Below are 19,181 nucleotides of genomic sequence, written 5' to 3' on the forward strand. Positions count from 1 at the left end.
AGTATATTATTGCTGCATTCACACAAACACAGTCTTCTACTGACACAGCAGGAAGATTTCACACTGCTCACATAGACCTGAATCCTGCAGTTGCCTTTCCCAAAGCACTATATATGTAGCTACATCTAAATAACTGCAATATTTCAAATAAAATGAAGCTCTCCTCTACCTGCACAAGAACACCTCACCTCTACCAACACAAGGACACCTCACCTCTTCCTGCACAAAGATACCTCACCTCTATCTGCAAAAGGGCACCTCACCTCTACCTGCACAAGTACACCTCACCTCTCCGTGCACAAGTACACCTCACCTCTTCCAGAACAAGTATACCTCACCTCTACCTGCACAAGAACACCTCACATCTACCTGCACAAGTACACCTCACCTCTACCTGCACAATGACACCTCACATCTACCTGCTCAAGGACACCTGACCTCTACCCGCACAAGTACACCTCACCTCTACCCGCACAAGTACACCTCACCTTTACCTGCACAAGGACACCTCACCTGTACCTACACAATGACACCTCATCTCTACCTGCACAAGAACACCTCACATCTTCCTGCACAAGGACACCTCACCTCTTCCTGCTCAAGGACACTGCACCTCTTCCTGCACAAGGATACCTCACCACCTCCTACACAACGACACCTCATCTCTACCTGCACAAGAACACCTCACATCTTCCTGCACAAGGACACCTCACCTCTTCCTACTCAAGTACACCTCATCTCTCCATGCACAAGTACACCTCACCCCTTTCTGATCAAGTACACCTTACCTCTACCTGCACAAGTACACCTCACTTCCACCTGCTCAAGGACACTGTACCTCTACCTTCACAAGAACACCTCATCTCTACCTGCTCAAGGACACCTCACCTCTACCAGCACAAGGACACTCACCTCTTCCTGCTCAAGGACACCTCACCTCTTCCTGCTCAAGGACACCTCACCTCTTCCTGCACAAGGATACCTCACCTCTACCTGCACAAGGACACCTCAATTCTACCTGCTCAAGTACACCTCACCTTTACGTGCAAAAGTCCACCTCACCTCCACCTGCACAACAACACCTCACCTCTACCTGCTCAAGGACACCTCATCTCTACCGGCACAAGGACACAGCACATCTTCCTGCTCATGGACACCTCACCCCTTCTTGCACAAGGATACCTCACCTCTACCTGCAAAAGGGCACCTCACCTCTACCTACTCAAGAACACCTCACCTCTACCTGCTCAAGAACACCTCACCTCTACCTGCTCAAGGACACCTCACCTCTACCGGCACAAGGACACTGCACATCTTCCTGCTCATGGACACCTCACCCCTTCTTGCACAAGGATACCTCACCTCTATCTGCAAAAGGGCACCTCACCTCTACCTACTCAAGTACACCTCACCTCTTCCTGCACAAGAACACCTCACCTCTACCTGCTCAAGGACACCTCACCACTTCCTGCACAGGATACCTCACCTCTACCTGCTTAAGGACACTGCACCTCTTCCTGCACAAGGATACCTCACCACCTCCTGCACAAGGACACCTCACCTCTACCTGCAAAAGTACACCTCACCTCTTCCTGCAGAAGGACACCTCACCTGTACCTACACAATGACACCTCATCTCTACCTGCACAAGAACACCTCACATCTTCCAGCAAAAGGACACCTCACCTCTTCCTGCTCAAGTATACCTCACCTCTACCTGCGCAAGTACACCTCACCTCCACTTGCAATAGTACACCTCACCTCCACCTGCTGAAGGACACTGCACCTCTACCTGCACAAGGACACCTCAGATCTACTGCTCAAGTACACCTCAATTCAAACTGCACATGTACATCTCACCTCCACCTGCTCAAGGACACCTCACCTCTTCCTGTACAAGGACACCTCACCTCTTCCTGCTCATGGGCACCTCACCTCTACCTGCTCAAGTACACTGCACGTCTACTGCTCAAGTACACCTCACCTCACCTCTTCCTGCACAAGAACACCTCACTTCTACCAGCTCAAGGGAAGCTCACTTCTTCTTGCACAAGGACACCTCACCTCCACTTGCAAAAGGACACCTCATCTCTTCCTGCACAAGTACACCTCAATTCTTCCTGCTCAAAGATACCTCACCTCTTCCTGCTCAAAGACACCTCACCTCCACCTGCACAAGAACACCACATCTCTACCCGCATAAGGGCACCTCACCTCTACCTGCTCAAAGACTCCTCACCTCTTCCTGCACAAGGACGTCTCACCTCTACCTGCTCAAGTACACCTCACCTCCACCAGCACATGGACACCTCAGGTCTACCAGCTCAAGGGAAGCTCACTTCCACCTGCACAAGGACATCTCATCTCTTCCTGCACAAGTACACCTCACCCCTTCCTGCTCAAAGACACCTCAACTCTACCTGCACAAGGACACCTCACATCTTCCTGCTCAAGTACACCTCACCTCCACCAGCACAAGGACATCTCATCTCTTCCTGCACAGGTACACCACACCCCTTCCTGCTCAAAGACACCTCACCTCTACCTGCACAAGGACACCTCACCTCTTCCTGCTCAAAGACACCTCACCTCCACTTGCACATGGACACCTCACCTCTACCAGCTCAAGGGAAACTCACTTCTTCCTGCACAAGGGCATCTCACCTCTACCTACAGAAAGACACCTCACTTCCACCTGCACAAGGACACCGCACCTCCACGTGCACAATGACACCTCACCTCTACCTGCTCAAGTACACCTCATCTCTACCTGCATAAGGGCACCTTACCTCTACCTGCTCAAGTACAACTCACCTCTTTCCTGCTCAAAGACTCCTCACCTCTTCCTGCACAAGGACACCTCATCTCTACCTCCTCAAGTACACCTCACCTCCACGTGCACAATGACACCTCATCTCTTCCTGCACAAGGACACCTCACATCTTCCTGCACAAGGACATCTCACCTCTACCTGCACAAGTACACTCAACTGTTCCTGCACAAGTACATCTCACCCATTCCTGCACAAAGACAACTCACCTCCACCTGCACAAGGACACCTCACCTCCTCCTGCACAAGGACACCTCGCCTGTACCTACACAATGACATCTCATCACTACCTGCACAAGAACACTTCACATCTGCCTGCACAAGGACACCTCACCTCTTCCTGCTCAAGGACACATCACTTCTTCCTACTCAAGCAGACCTCACCTCTTCCTGCACGAGTACACCTCACCTCTACCTGCACAAGGACACCTCACCTCCACCTGCTCATGGACACCTCACCTCCACCTGCTCATGGACACTGCACCTCCACCTGCACAAGGACACCTCAACTCTACTGCTCAAGTACACCTCACCTCTAACTGGACAAGTATATCTCACCTCCACCTGTTCATGGACACCTCTCCTCTACCTGCACAAGAACACCTCACCTCTACCAGCACAAGGACACCTCACCTCTTCCTGCTCAAGGACACCTCACCTCTTCCTGCACAAGGATTACCTCACCTCTTCCTGCACAAGGGACCCTCACCTCTACCTGCTAATGTACACCTCACCTCCACCTGCACATGGACACCTCACATCTACCTGCTCAAGGACACCTCACCTCTACCTGCACAAGGAAACCTCACCTCTTCCTGCACAAGGACACCTCACCTCTACCAGCTCAGGGGACGCTCACTTCTTCCTGCACAAGGACACCTCACTTCTACCTGCACGAGGACACCTCATCTCTTCCTGCTCAAAGACTCCTCACTTCTTCCTGCACAAGGATCCCTCACCTCTACCTGCTAAAGTACACCTCACCTCCACCTGCACATGGACACCTCACCTCTCCCAGCTCAAGGGAAGCTCACTTCTTCCTGCACAAGGACATCTCACCTCGACCTGCACAAAGACACCTCACTTCCACCTGCATAAGGACACCGCACCTTCACGTGCACAATGACACCTCACCTCTTCCTCCACAAGGACAGCACAACTCTACCTGCTCAAGGGAAGCTCACCATTTCCTGCACAAGGACACCTTACCTCTCCCAGCTCAAGGGAAGCTCACTTCTTCCTGCTCAAGGACACCCACTTCTTCCTGCTCAAGTATACCTCATCTCTACCTGCACGAGTACACCTCACCTCTTCCTGCACAAGTACACCTCACCTCTTCCTGCACAAGTACACCTCACCTCTCCCTGCACAAGTACACCTCACCTGTTCCTGCACAAGTACACCTCACCTCCACCTGCTCAAGGACACTGCACCTCTACCTGCACAAGTACACCTCACCTCCACCTGCTCAAGGGCACTGCACCTCTACCTGCACAAGGACACCTCAACTCTACTGCTCAAGTACACCTCACCTCTAACTGGACAAGTACATCTCACCTCCACCTGCTCAAGGACACTCACCTCTTCCTGCACACGGATACCTCACCTTTTCCTGCTCGAGGGCACCTCACCTCTACCTGCACAAGAACACCACACATCTACCTGCACAAGAACACCTCACCTCTACCAGCTCAAGGACACCACACCTCTACCTGTACAAGGACACCTCACTTCTATTGCTCAAGTACACCTCACCTCTACCTGCACAAGGAAACCTCACCTCTTCCTGCACAAAGACACCTCACCTCTACCAGCTCACTTCTTCCTGCACAAGGACACCTCACCTCTACCTGCTCAAGGACACCTCATCTCTTCCTGCACAAGTACACCACACCCCTTCCTGCTCAAAGACACCTCACCTCTACCTGCACAAGGACACCTCACCTCTTCCGGCTCAAAGACACCTCACCTCTACCTGCACAAGAACACCTCATCTCTACCTACATAAGGGCACCTCACCTCTACCTGCTCAAAGACTCCTCACCTCTTCCTGCACAAAGATACCTCAACCCTACGTGCTCAAGTACATCTCACCGCCACCTGCACATGGACACCTCACCTCTACTAGCTCAAGGGAAGCTCACTTCTTCCTGCACAAGGACACCTCACCTCTACCAGCTCAAGGGAAGCTCACTTCTTCCTGCACAAGGACACCTCACCTCTACCAGCTCAAGGGAAGCTCACTTCTTCCTGCAGAAGGACACCTCACCTCTACCTGCACAAAGACACCTCACTTTCACCTGCACGAGGACACCGTACCTCCACCTGCACAATGACACCTCACCACTACCTGCTCAAGTACACCTCACCTCTTCCTGCTCAAAGACACCTCACCTCTCCCTGCACAAGTACACCTCATCTCCAACTGCTCAAGTACACCTCACCTCTACCTGCACAAGGACACCACAACTCTACTGTTCAAGGACACCTCACCTCTACCTGCATATGGACACCTCACCTCTACCTGCTCAAGTACACCTCACCTCTTCCTGCTCAAAGACACCTCACCTCTCCCTGCACAAGTACACCTCACCACCAACTGCTCAAGGACACTGCACCTCTACCTGCACAAGGACACTTCAACTCTACTGCTCAAGGACACCTCACCTCTACCTGCACGTGGACACCTCACCTCTACCAGCTCAAGGGAAGCTCACGTCTTCCTGCACAAGGAAACCTCACCTCTACCTGCTCAAGGACACCTCATCTCTTCCTGCACAAGTACAACACACCCCTTCCTGCTCAAAGACACCTCACCTCTACCTGCACAAGGACACCTCACCTCTTCCGGCTCAAAGACTCCTCACCTCTACCTGCACAAGAACACCTCATCTCTACCTACATAAGGGCACCTCACCTCTACCTGCTCAAAGACTCCTCACCTCTTCCTGCACAAAGATACCTCAACTCTACGTGCTCAAGTACACCTCACCGCCACCTGCACAAAGACACCTCACCTCTACCAGCTCAAGGGAAGCTCACGTCTTCCTGCAGAAGGACACCTCACCTCTACCTGCACAAAGACACCTCACTTTCACCTGCACGAGGACACCGTACCTCCACCTGCACGATGACACCTCACCTCTACCTGCTCAAGTATACCTCACCTCTTCCTGCACAAGGACAGCACAACTGTACCTGCTTAAGGGAAGCTCACCTCTTCCTGCACAAGGACACCTTACCGCTACCAGCTCAAGGGAAGCTCACTTCTTCCTGCACAAGGACACCTCACCTCTACCTGCACAAGGACACCTCACTTCTATTGCTCAAGTACACCTGACCTCTACCTGCACAAGGAAACCTCACCTCTTCCGGCTCAAAGACACCTCACCTCTACCTGCACAAGACCACCTCATCTCTACCTACATAAGGGCACCTCACCTCTACCTGCTCAAAGACTCCTCACCTCTTCCTGCACAAAGATACCTCAACTCTACGTGCTCAAGTACACCACACCGCCACCTGCACATGGACACCTCACCTCTACCAGCTCAAGGGAAGCTCACTTCTTCCTGCACAAGGACACCTCACCTCTACCTGCACAAAGACACCTCACCTCCAACTGCTCAAGGACACTGCACCTCTACCTGCACAAGGACACCTCAACTCTACTGCTTAAGGACACCGCACCTCTACCTGCACATGGACACCTCACCTCTACCTGCTCAAGTACACCTCACCTCTTCCTGCACAAAGACACCTCACCTCTCCCTGCACATGTACACCTCACCTCCAACTGCTCAAGGACACTGCACCTCTACCTGCACAAGGACACCTCACTTCCACCTGCACAAGGACACCGCACCTTCACATGCACAATCACACCTCACCTCTTCCTCCACAAGGACAGCACAACTCTACCTGCTCATGGGAAGCTCACCATTTCCTGCACAAGGACCCCTTACCTCTACCAGCTCAAGGGAAGCTCACTTCTTCCTGCTCAAGGACACCCACTTCTTCCTGCTCAAGTACACCTCATCTCTCCCTGCACAAGTACACCTCACCTGTTCCTGCACAAGTACACCTCACCTCCACCTGCTCAAGGACACTGCACCTCTACCTGCACAAGGACACCTCACCTCCACCTGCTCAAGGGCACTGCACCTCTACCTGCACAAGGACACCTCAACTCTACTGCTCAAGTACACCTCACCTCTAACTGGACAAGTACATCTCACCTCCACCTGCTCAAGGACACTCACCTCTACCTGCACACGGATACCTCACCTTTTCCTGCTCGAGGGCACCTCACCTCTACCTGCACAAGAACACCACACATCTACCTGCACAAGAACACCTCACCTCTACCAGCTCAAGGACACCACACCTCTACCTGTACAAGGACACCTCACTTCTATTGCTCAAGTACACCTCACCTCTACCTGCACAAGGAAACCTCACCTCTTCCTGCACAAAGACACCTCACCTCTACCAGCTCACTTCTTCCTGCACAAGGACACCTCACCTCTACCTGCTCAAGGACACCTCAACTCTTCCTGCACAAGTACAACACACCCCTTCCTGCTCAAAGACACCTCACCTCTACCTGCACAAGGACACCTCACCTCTTCCGGCTCAAAGACACCTCACCTCTACCTGCACAAGAACACCTCATCTCTACCTACATAAGGGCACCGCACCTCTACCTGCTCAAAGACTCCTCACCTCTTCCTGCACAAAGATACCTCAACTCTACGTGCTCAAGTACACCTCACCGCCACCTGCACATGGACACCTCACCTCTACTAGCTCAAGGGAAGCTCACTTCTTCCTGCAGAAGGACACCTCACCTCTACCTGCACAAAGACACCTCACTTTCACCTGCACGAGGACACCGTACCTCCAACTGCACACTGACACCTCACCTCTACCTGCACAAGTATACCTCACCTCTTCCTGCACAAGAGCAGCACAACTCTACCAGCTCAAGGGAAGCTCACTTTTTCCTGCACAAGGACACCTCACCCCTACCTGCACAAGGACACCTCACCACTACCTGCTCAAGTACACCTCACCTCTTCCTGCTCAAAGACACCTCACCTCTCCCTGCACAAGTACACCTCATCTCCAACTGCTCAAGTACACCTCACCTCTACCTGCACAAGGACACCTCAACTCTACTGATCAAGGACACCTCACCTCTACCTGCACATGGACACCTCACCTCTACCAGCTCAAGGGAAGCTCACTTCTTCCTGCACAAGGACACCTCACCTCTACGTGCTCAAGGACACCTCATCTCTTCCTGCACAAGTACACTACACCCCTTCCTGCTCAAAGACACCTCACCTCTACCTGCACAAGGACACCTCACCTCTTCCGGCTCAAAGACACCTCACCTCTACCTGCACAAGAACACCTCATCTCTACCTACATAAGGGCACCTCACCTCTACCTGCTCAAGGACACCTCACCTCTTCCTGCACAAGGATACCTCACCTCTTCCGGCTCAAAGACACCTCACCTCTACCTGCACAAGAACACCTCATCTCTACCTACATAAGGGCACCTCACCTCTACCTGTTCAAGTACACCTCACCTCTAACTGGACAAGTACATCTCACCTCCACCTGATCAAGGACACCTCACCTCTACCTGCACAAGAACACCTCACCTCTTCCTGCTCAAGGACACCTCACCTCTTCCTGCACAAGGATACCTCACCTCTTCCTGCACAAGGGCCCCTCACCTCTACCTGCTAATGTACACCTCACCTCCACCTGCACATGGACACCTCACCTCTACCTGCTCAAGGACACCTCACCTCTACCTGCACAAGGAAACCTCACTTCTTCCTGCACAAGGACACCTCACTTCTACCTGCACGAGGACACCTCATCTCTTCCTGCTCAAAGACTCCTCACTTCTTCCTGCACAAGGATACCTCACCTCTACCTGCTCAAGTACACCTCACCTCCACCTGCACATGGACACCTCACCTCTCCCAGCTCAAGGGAAGCTCACTTCTTCCTGCACAAGGACACCTCACCTCTACCTGCACAAAGACACCTCACTTCCACCTGCATAAGGACACCGCACCTTCACGTGCACAATGACACCTCACCTCTTCCTCCACAAGGACAGCACAACTCTACCTGCTCAAGGGAAGCTCACTTCTTCCTGCTCAAGGACACCCACTTCTTCCTGCTCAAGTATACCTCATCTCTACCTGCTCAAGGACACCCACTTCTTCCTGCTCAAGTATACCTCATCTCTACCTGCACGAGTACACCTCACCTCTCCCTGCACAAGTACACCTCACCTCCACCTGCTCAAGGACACTGCACCTCTACCTGCACAAGGACACCTCACCTCCACCTGCTCAAGGGCACTGCACCTCTACCTGCACAAGGACACCTCAACTCTACTGCTCAAGTACACCTCACCTCTAACTGGACAAGTACATCTCACCTCCACCTGCTCAAGGACACTCACCTCTTCCTGCACACGGATACCTCACCTTTTCCTGCTCGAGGGCACCTCACCTCTACCTGCACAAGAACACCACACATCTACCTGCACAAGAACACCTCACCTCTACGAGCTCAAGGACACCACACCTCTACCTGTACAAGGACACCTCACCTCTTCCTGCACAAAGACACCTCACCTCTACCAGCTCACTTCTTCCTCCACAAGGACACCTTACCTCTACCTGCTCAAGGACACCTCATCTCTTCCTGCACAAGTACACCACACCCCTTCCTGCTCAAAGACACCTCACCTCTACCTGCACAAGGACACCTCACCTCTTCCGGCTCAAAGACACCTCACCTCTACCTGCACAAGAACACCTCATCTCTACCTACATAAGGGCACCTCACCTCTACCTGCTCAAAGACTCCTCACCTCTTCCTGCACAAAGATACCTCAACTCTACGTGCTCAAGTACATCTCACCGCCACCTGCACATGGACACCTCACCTCTACCAGCTCAAGGGAAGCTCACTTCTTCTGCACAAAGACACCTCACTTTCACCTGCACGAGGACACCGTACCTCCACCTGCACAATGACACCTCACCACTACCTGCTCAAGTACACCTCACCTCACCTCTTCCTGCTCAAAGACACCTCACCTCTCCCTGCACAAGTACACCTCATCTCCAACTGCTCAAGTACACCTCACCTCTACCTGCACAAGGACACCTCAACTCTACTGTTCAAGGACACCTCACCTCTACCTGCACATGGACACCTCACCTCTACCTGCTCAAGTACACCTCACCTCTTCCTGCTCAAAGACACCTCACCTCTCCCTGCACAAGTACACCTCACCTCCAACTGCTCAAGGACACTGCACCTCTACCTGCACAAGGACACTTCAACTCTACTGCTCAAGGACACCTCACCTCTACCTGCACGTGGACACCTCACCTCTACCAGCTCAAGGGAAGCTCACGTCTTCCTGCACAAGGAAACCTCACCTCTACCTGCTCAAGGACACCTCATCTCTTCCTGCACAAGTACAACACACCCCTTCCTGCTCAAAGACACCTCACCTCTATCTGCACAAGGACACCTCACCTCTTCCGGCTCAAAGACACCTCACCTCTACCTGCACAAGAACACCTCATCTCTACCTACATAAGGGCACCTCACCTCTACCTGCTCAAAGACTCCTCACCTCTTCCTGCACAAAGATACCTCAACTCTACGTGCTCAAGTACACCTCACTGCCACCTGCACAAAGACACCTCATCTCTACCAGCTCAAGGGAAGCTCACTTCTTCCTGCAGAAGGACACCTCACCTCTACCTGCACAAAGACACCTCACTTTCACCTGCACAATGACACCTCACCTCTACCTGCTCAAGTATACCTCACCTCTTCCTGCACAAGGACAGCACAACTGTACCTGCTCAAGGGAAGCTCACCTCTTCCTACACAAGGACACCTTAACTCTACCAGCTCAAGGGAAACTCACTTCTTCCTGCACAAGGACACCTCACCTCTACCTGCACAAGGACACCTCACTTCTATTGCTCAAGTACACCTGACCTCTACCTGCACAAGGAAACCTCACCTCTTCCGGCTCAAAGACACCTCACCTCTACCTGCACAAGAACACCTCATCTCTACCTACATAAGGGCACCTCACCTCTACCTGCTCAAAGACTCCTCACCTCTTCCTGCACAAAGATACCTCAACTCTACGTGCTCAAGTACACCACACCGCCACCTGCACATGGACACCTCACCTCTACCAGCTCAAGGGAAGCTCACTTCTTCCTGCACAAGGACACCTCACCTCTACCTGCACAAAGACACCTCACCTCCAACTGCTCAAGGACACTGCACCTCTACCTGCACAAGGACACCTCAACTCTACTGCTTAAGGACACCTCACCTCTACCTGCACATGGACACCTCACCTCTACCTGCTCAAGTACACCTCACCTCTTCCTGCACAAAGACACCTCACCTCTCCCTGCACATGTACACCTCACCTCCAACTGCTCAAGGACACTGCACCTCTACCTGCACAAGGACACCTCACTTCCACCTGCACAAGGACACCGCACCTTCACATGCACAATGACACCTCACCTCTTCCTCCACAAGGACAGCACAACTCTACCTGCTCATGGGAAGCTCACCATTTCCTGCACAAGGACACCTTACCTCTCCCAGCTCAAGGGAAGCTCACTTCTTCCTGCTCAAGGACACCCACTTCTTCCTGCTCAAGTATACCTCATCTCTACCTGCACGAGTACACCTCACCTCTCCCTGCACAAGTACACCTCACCTGTTCCTGCACAAGTACACCTCACCTCCACCTGCTCAAGGACACTGCACCTCTACCTGCACAAGTACACCTCACCTCCACCTGCTCAAGGACACTGCACCTCTACCTGCACAAGGACACCTCACCTCCACCTGCTCAAGGGCACTGCACCTCTACCTGCACAAGGACACCTCAACTCTACTGCTCAAGTACACCTCACCTCTAACTGGACAAGTACATCTCACCTCTTCCTGCTCAAAGACACCTCTCCTCTACCGGCACAAGGACACCTCACCTCCACCTGCTCAAGGACACTGCACCTCCACCTGCACGAGGACACCTCAACTCTACTGCTCAAGTACACCTCACCTCTAACTGGACAAGTACATCTCACCTCCACTTGTTCAAGGACACCTCACCTCTACCTGCACAAGAACACCTCACCTCTTCCTGCTCAAGAACACCTCACCTCTTACTGCACAAGGATACCTCACCTCTACCAGTTCAAGGGAAGCTCACTTCTTCCTGCACAAGGACACCTCACCTCTACTTCACAAAGACACCTCACTTCCACCTGCACAAGGACATCGCACCTCCACCTGCACAATGACACCTCACCTCTACCTGCTCAAGTATACCTCACCTCTTCCTGCTCAAGGACAGCACAACTGTACCTGCTCAAGGGAAGCTCACTTCTTCCTGCACAAGGACACCTCACCTCTACCTGCACAAGGATACCTCACCTCTACCTGCTCAAGTACACCTCACCTCCACCGGCACAAGGACACCTCACATCTCCCTGCTCAAGTACACCTCATCTCTTCCTGCACAAGGGAAGCTCACCTCTTCCTACACAAGGACACTGCACCTCTACCAGCACAAGGACACCTCACCTCTTCCGGCTCAAAGACACCTCACCTCTACCTGCACAAGAACACCTCATCTCTACCTACATAAGGGCACCTCACCTCTACCTGCTCAAGGACACCTCACCTCTTCCTGCACAAGGATACCTCACCTCTTCCGGCTCAAAGACACCTCACCTCTACCTGCACAAGAACACCTCATCTCTACCTACATAAGGGCACCTCACCTCTACCTGTTCAAGTACACCTCACCTCTAACTGGACAAGTACATCTCACCTCCACCTGATCAAGGACACCTCACCTCTACCTGCACAAGAACACCTCACCTCTTCCTGCTCAAGGACACCTCACCTCTTCCTGCACAAGGATACCTCACCTCTTCCTGCACAAGGGCCCCTCACCTCTACCTGCTAATGTACACCTCACCTCCACCTGCACATGGACACCTCACCTCTACCTGCTCAAGGACACCTCACCTCTACCTGCACAAGGAAACCTCACTTCTTCCTGCACAAGGACACCTCACTTCTACCTGCACGAGGACACCTCATCTCTTCCTGCTCAAAGACTCCTCACTTCTTCCTGCACAAGGATACCTCACCTCTACCTGCTCAAGTACACCTCACCTCCACCTGCACATGGACACCTCACCTCTCCCAGCTCAAGGGAAGCTCACTTCTTCCTGCACAAGGACACCTCACCTCTACCTGCACAAAGACACCTCACTTCCACCTGCATAAGGACACCGCACCTTCACGTGCACAATGACACCTCACCTCTTCCTCCACAAGGACAGCACAACTCTACCTGCTCAAGGGAAGCTCACCATTTCCTGCACAAGGACACCTTACCTCTCCCAGCTCAAGGGAAGCTCACTTCTTCCTGCTCAAGGACACCCACTTCTTCCTGCTCAAGTATACCTCATCTCTACCTGCACGAGTACACCTCACCTCTCCCTGCACAAGTACACCTCACCTCCACCTGCTCAAGGACACTGCACCTCTACCTGCACAAGGACACCTCACCTCCACCTGCTCAAGGGCACTGCACCTCTACCTGCACAAGGACACCTCAACTCTACTGCTCAAGTACACCTCACCTCTAACTGGACAAGTACATCTCACCTCCACCTGCTCAAGGACACTCACCTCTTCCTGCACACGGATACCTCACCTTTTCCTGCTCGAGGGCACCTCACCTCTACCTGCACAAGAACACCACACATCTACCTGCACAAGAACACCTCACCTCTACCAGCTCAAGGACACCACACCTCTACCTGTACAAGGACACCTCACCTCTTCCTGCACAAAGACACCTCACCTCTACCAGCTCACTTCTTCCTCCACAAGGACACCTTACCTCTACCTGCTCAAGGACACCTCATCTCTTCCTGCACAAGTACACCACACCCCTTCCTGCTCAAAGACACCTCACCTCTACCTGCACAAGGACACCTCACCTCTTCCGGCTCAAAGACACCTCACCTCTACCTGCACAAGAACACCTCATCTCTTCCGGCTCAAAGACACCTCACCTCTACCTGCACAAGAACACCTCATCTCTACCTACATAAGGGCACCTCACCTCTACCTGCTCAAAGACTCCTCACCTCTTCCTGCACAAAGATACCTCAACTCTACGTGCTCAAGTACATCTCACCGCCACCTGCACATGGACACCTCACCTCTACCAGCTCAAGGGAAGCTCACTTCTTCCTGCAGAAGGACACCTCACCTCTACCTGCACAAAGACACCTCACTTCCACCTGCATAAGGACACCTCACCACTACCTGCTCAAGTACACCTCACCTCTTCCTGCTCAAAGACACCTCACCTCTCCCTGCACAAGTACACCTCATCTCCAACTGCTCAAGTACACCTCACCTCTACCTGCACAAGGACACCTCAACTCTACTGTTCAAGGACACCTCACCTCTACCTGCACATGGACACCTCACCTCTACCTGCTCAAGTACACCTCACCTCTTCCTGCTCAAAGACACCTCACCTCTCCCTGCACAAGTACACCTCACCTCCAACTGCTCAAGGACACTGCACCTCTACCTGCACAAGGACACTTCAACTCTACTGCTCAAGGACACCTCACCTCTACCTGCACGTGGACACCTCACCTCTACCAGCTCAAGGGAAGCTCACGTCTTCCTGCACAAGGAAACCTCACCTCTACCTGCTCAAGGACACCTCATCTCTTCCTGCACAAGTACAACACACCCCTTCCTGCTCAAAGACACCTCACCTCTACCTGCACAAGGACACCTCACCTCTTCCGCCTCAAAGACACCTCACCTCTACCTGCACAAGAACACCTCATCTCTACCTACATCAGGGCACCTCACCTCTACCTGCTCAAAGACTCCTCACCTCTTCCTGCACAAAGATACCTCAACTCTACGTGCTCAAGTACACCTCACCGCCACCTGCACAAAGACACCTCATCTCTACCAGCTCAAGGGAAGCTCACTTCTTCCTGCAGAAGGACACCTCACCTCTACCTGCACAAAGACACCTCACTTTCACCTGCACAATGACACCTCACCTCTACCTGCTCAAGTATACCTCACCTCTTCCTGCACAAGGACAGCACAACTGTACCTGCTCAAGGGAAGCTCACCTCTTCCTACACAAGGACACCTTAACTCTACCAGCTCAAGGGAAACTCACTTCTTCCTGCACAAGGACACCTCACCTCTACCTGCACAAGGACACCTCACTTCTATTGCTCAAGTACACCTGACCTCTACCTGCACAAGGAAACCTCACCTCTTCCGGCTCAAAGACACCTCACCTCTACCTGCACAAGAACACCTCATCTCTACCTACATAAGGGCACCTCACCTCTACCTGCTCAAAGACTCCTCACCTCTTCCTGCACAAAGATACCTCAACTCTACGTGCTCAAGTACACCACACCGCCACCTGCACATGGACACCTCACCTCTACCAGCTCAAGGGAAGCTCACTTCTTCCTGCACAAGGACACCTCACCTCTACCTGCACAAAGACACCTCACCTCCAACTGCTCAAGGACACTGCACCTCTACCTGCACAAGGACACCTCAACTCTACTGCTTAAGGACACCTCACCTCTACCTGCACATGGACACCTCACCTCTACCTGCTCAAGTACACCTCACCTCTTCCTGCACAAAGACACCTCACCTCTCCCTGCACATGTACACCTCACCTCCAACTGCTCAAGGACACTGCACCTCTACCTGCACAAGGACACCTCACTTCCACCTGCACAAGGACACCGCACCTTCACATGCACAATGACACCTCACCTCTTCCTCCACAAGGACAGCACAACTCTACCTGCTCATGGGAAGCTCACCATTTCCTGCACAAGGACACCTTACCTCTCCCAGCTCAAGGGAAGCTCACTTCTTCCTGCTCAAGGACACCCACTTCTTCCTGCTCAAGTATACCTCATCTCTACCTGCACGAGTACACCTCACCTCTCCCTGCACAAGTACACCTCACCTGTTCCTGCACAAGTACACCTCACCTCCACCTGCTCAAGGACACTGCACCTCTACCTGCACAAGTACACCTCACCTCCACCTGCTCAAGGACACTGCACCTCTACCTGCACAAGGACACCTCACCTCCACCTGCTCAAGGGCACTGCACCTCTACCTGCACAAGGACACCTCAACTCTACTGCTCAAGTACACCTCACCTCTAACTGGACAAGTACATCTCACCTCTTCCTGCTCAAAGACACCTCTCCTCTACCGGCACAAGGACACCTCACCTCCACCTGCTCAAGGACACTGCACCTCCACCTGCACGAGGACACCTCAACTCTACTGCTCAAGTACACCTCACCTCTAACTGGACAAGTACATCTCACCTCCACCTGTTCAAGGACACCTCACCTCTACCTGCACAAGAACACCTCACCTCTTCCTGCTCAAGAACACCTCACCTCTTACTGCACAAGGATACCTCACCTCTACCAGTTCAAGGGAAGCTCACTTCTTCCTGCACAAGGACACCTCACCTCTACTTCACAAAGACACCTCACTTCCACCTGCACAAGGACATCGCACCTCCACCTGCACAATGACACCTCACCTCTACCTGCTCAAGTATACCTCACCTCTTCCTGCTCAAGGACAGCACAACTCTACCTGCTCAAGGGAAGCTCACTTCTTCCTGCACAAGGACACCTCACCTCTACCTGCACAAGGATACCTCACCTCTACCTGCTCAAGTACACCTCACCTCCACCGGCACAAGGACACCTCACATCTCCCTGCTCAAGTACACCTCATCTCTTCCTGCACAAGGGAAGCTCACCTCTTCCTACACAAGGACACTGCACCTCTACCAGCACAAGGACACCTCAACTCTACTGCTCAAGTACACCTCAGTTCTACCTGCACAAGTACAAGTCACATCCACCTGCTCAAGGACACCTCACCTCTTCTTGCTCAAAGACACCTTACCTCTATCTGCACAAGGACACCTTACCTCTACCTGCTCAAGAACAGCTCACCTCCACCTGCTCAACGACAGCTCACCTCCACCTGATCGAGGAGAGCTCACCTCCACCTGATCGTGGAGAGCTCACCTCTACCTGCATAAGTCCACCGCACCCCTACCTGCTCAAGAACACCTCACCTCTACCTGCTCAAATACATTACACTTCTTCCTGTTCAAGGACACCTGACCTCTACTGCTCAAGTACATCTCACCTCTACTGCACAAGGACACCTCACCTCTACCTGCACAATGACACCTCACCTCTACCTGCTCAATGACACCTCACCTCATCCTGCAGAATGATACATCCCCTCTACCTGTTCAAGGACAGCTCGCCCCTACCTGCTCAAGGACACCTCGCATCTTCCTGCACAAGGACACCTCACCTCTACTTGTACAAGGACACCTCACCTCTTCCAGCAGGACACTTCACCTCTTCCTGCTCAAAGACACCTCACCTCTACCTGCTCAAGGAGAGCTCGCCTCTACCTGTACAAGGACAGCACACCTCTTCCTGCATACGGAGAGCTCACCTCTACCTGCTCAATGGCACCTCACCTCTACCTGCTCAAGTACACCTCACGTCTACCTACACAATGACACCTCACCTCTACCTGCACAATAACACCTCACCTCTTCCTGCTCAAGTACAGCTCACCTCTACCTGCACAAGGACAGCACACCTCTTCCTGCACAATGACACCTCACCTCTACCTGTTCAAGGACAGCTCACCCCTACCTGCTCGAGCTGAGCTCACCTCTACCTGCACAAGGACACCTCACCTCTTCCATCACAAGGACACATCACCTCTTCCTGCTCATGGACACCTCACCCACCCCTGTTCAATGACACCTCACCTCTACCTGCTCAAGATCAGCTCACCTCCACCTGCTCAAGAACAGCTCACCTCTACCTGCTCAAGGGCATCTCACCTCTTCCTGCACAAGGACATCTTACCTCTACCAGCTCAAGGGAAGCTCACTTCTTCCTGCTCAAGGAACCCTCACCTCTACCTGCTCAAGTACACCTCACCTCCACCTGCTCAAGGAACCTCACCTCTTCCTGCACAAGTACACCTCACCTCCACCTGCTCAAGGAACCTCACCTCATCCTGCACAGGATACCTCACCTCTACCTGCTCAAGGGCACCGCACCTCTACCTGCTCAAGGGCACCGCACCTCTTCCTGCTCAAGGGCACCTTACCTCTACCTGTACAAGGACACCTCACTTCTATTGCTCAAGTACACCTCACCTCTACCTGCTCAAGTACACCTCACCTCCACCTGCACATGGACACCTCACCTCTACCAGCTCAAGGGAAGCTCACTTCTTCCTGCACAAGGACACCTCACCTCTACCTGCACAAAGACACCTCACTTCCACCTGCACAAAGACACCTCACTTTCACCTGCACGAGGACACCGCACCTCCACCTGCACAATGACACCTCACCTCTTCCTGCACAAGTACACCTTAACTCTACCAGCTCAAGGGAAATTCACTTCTTCCTGCTCAAGGACACCTCACCTCTACCTGCTCAAGTATACCTCACCTCTTCCTGCACAAGGACACCTTAACTCTACCAGCTCAAGGGAAATTCACTTCTTCCTGCTCAAGGACACCTCACCTCTACCTGCACAAGGATACCTCACCTCTACCTGCTCAAGTACACCTCACCTCTTCCTGTTCAAAGACACCTCTCCTCTACCGGCACAAGGATACCTCACCTCTTCCTGCACAAGGACAGCACAACTCTACCTGCTCAAGGGAAGCTCACCTCTTCCTGCACAAGGACACCTTAACTCTACCAGCTCAAGGGAAACTCACTTCTTCCTGCACAAGGACACCTCACCTCTACCTGCACAAGGATACCTCACCTCTACCTGCTCAAGTACACCTCACCTCTACCTGCACAAGGACACCTCACCTCTACCTGCACAAGTACACCTCACCTCTACCTGCTCAAGTACACCTCACCTCCACCGGCACAAGGACACCTCACATCCCCCTGCTCAAGTACACCTCATCTCTTCCTGCACAAGGGAAGCTCACCTCTTCCTACACAAGGACACTGCACCTCTACCAGCACAAGGACACGTCAACTCTACTGCTCAAGTACACCTCAGTTCTACCTGCACAAGTACAAGTCACATCCACCTGCTCAAGGACACCTCACCTCT

Source organism: Chiloscyllium plagiosum, unplaced genomic scaffold (genome assembly GCF_037043375.1).
Source record: "Chiloscyllium plagiosum isolate Xiang-an unplaced genomic scaffold, Cpla_swu_hap1 HiC_scaffold_20, whole genome shotgun sequence".
NCBI classification, from domain to species: domain Eukaryota; kingdom Metazoa; phylum Chordata; class Chondrichthyes; order Orectolobiformes; family Hemiscylliidae; genus Chiloscyllium; species Chiloscyllium plagiosum.